Consider the following 1,618-nt stretch of genomic DNA (forward strand, 5'->3'; position numbering starts at 1 on the left):
TAAATTCAGTCCATTCAGTCTCAAGAATTCCCTTTAAAGGTGTATCCCAATCAATTTTATTTAACCAGATTTTTTGCATTAGCAATTTGCCCTTTACAATCACTGGATTTACTAAACCGAGAGGGTCAAATGTCTGGGCTAATAGAGAAAGCACCTTTCTTTTGGTCAAAGGGAATTTTGCATTGATAATTGTTGGTGTCGTTATAGTAATAATATCTGCCTCTGAGTGCCAACATAAACCTAATACTTTGTTCAAATCAGTGGGAGACCCAGTAATATCTTGTAGATTTTTGCAAGTTGCTGACAAAAGACTAGAGTTACTTTCTAAAAGTGATTTGGAAAGAAGTAGTAGTCCATATTCTTTCAGTGGAGTCGCAAGAGTACGAAAGGAAGGAAATGACAAACAGTCTTCTCCACAATACTTTTATTATGACCTTAGATGGTAAGGTCTGCTCAACAAGTTTCGGTCACATAAATGACCATCTTCAGGAGCTACAAGAATAACCTACTTTACATGGTGTACCATAAGTTTAATGTTAAAAAACGAGATGTTAAAAAACGAGAAAACGTACCTTAAATCGATCGATCAATGTGACTACTGTCTTTTTACAAGGGGAGAGACAGAGAGACCCATGTTATAACGAATTAGTGACTATAACATAGTTAAGTAGGTGAACAATGCTGTAAAATTTAACACATGTAACAATTGATTAAAGGGATTATAGGGAAATTTAATAGTTACCTCATTATGGAGAAAAAACTAACTATAGCACATTAAATTAAAATTAAACAAAAAACTTAAACTAGACCCATTTAGGGCTGGGTGAGACCCTAGGGGGAAAAAAAGATCTTAAAACTCGTGCACCATCCACTGAAGAGGCGATCAAACAGGAAACAAAATGGAGGTGCAAAAATTTTAAAAAATTTCACATTGATAAGCCGTTAATTTGAAGGCAGAGGGGGAACCGTTAAGAGGGGGTTACAATAAAATAAAATAAAATCAATAATTTAGCTGACAACAGGTGGATAGTTCTGCAACCCACAAAACAAGTGAAGATCAACAATAGAAAGGTTAAAACCCGCAACCATTCATACCGCAGGTGGTGGAGTTGAAAGTAAACAATGCACCAAACCAGCAAACAGGTGGACAACGTATCAAGCCAGATGAGGGTGGCCAACAGGGGTTCAAAAATGGTGGCAAAACTGCAAGAAATGCCGACACCGACACACGCCACGGTGAGGGAGGGGAAAGTGAAAAAGGAGGTGTTAGGGTTGTGTAAAAGGGGTATGTGAAGCATTAAAAGGTTAAGGACCTAAAAAAGGAGGTTGATGTATGGTTAAGCTGGTCATTCAGGCAGGTGCACCCACCATCATCAGAAGCCCTGTTAATCTCAAGCACCTCAAGGTGGTTAAGTAGGCTGCCCTTACCACAGACATGCAGAATCTTGAAACCCTGTTCGGTGTTGAAGGTATGATTATTCTGACGAAGATGTCGAGAGAAATTAGATTTCATGTAAGAAGTATTTAGGTTAGGGTTGTTGGTGAACTTCAAGTACTCCCGAGTGTGTTCATGAATGCGAGTGGAGAACTTCCTGCCCGTCTGACCAACATAGAGAGC

General features: G+C 38.8%; 1 long non-coding RNA gene across 1 annotated transcript; it reads right to left on the minus strand.

The window, feature by feature from the left end:
- Nucleotides 1-346: 346 nt before the first annotated feature.
- On the minus strand, nt 347-1,204 carry LOC145737090 (uncharacterized). Its single transcript, XR_014180223.1, has 3 exons — nt 743-1,204; nt 573-681; nt 347-492 (listed from the first exon to the last, which is right to left on the minus strand). It is a non-coding gene; the product is annotated as an uncharacterized LOC145737090 (long non-coding RNA).
- Between the last annotated feature and the right edge of the window lie 414 nt (nt 1,205-1,618).

The sequence above is a fragment of the Ips typographus genome, linkage group LG13, assembly GCF_016097725.1.
Source record: "Ips typographus isolate SLU linkage group LG13, UJ_Ityp_2.0, whole genome shotgun sequence".
Lineage (NCBI taxonomy): Eukaryota > Metazoa > Arthropoda > Insecta > Coleoptera > Curculionidae > Ips > Ips typographus.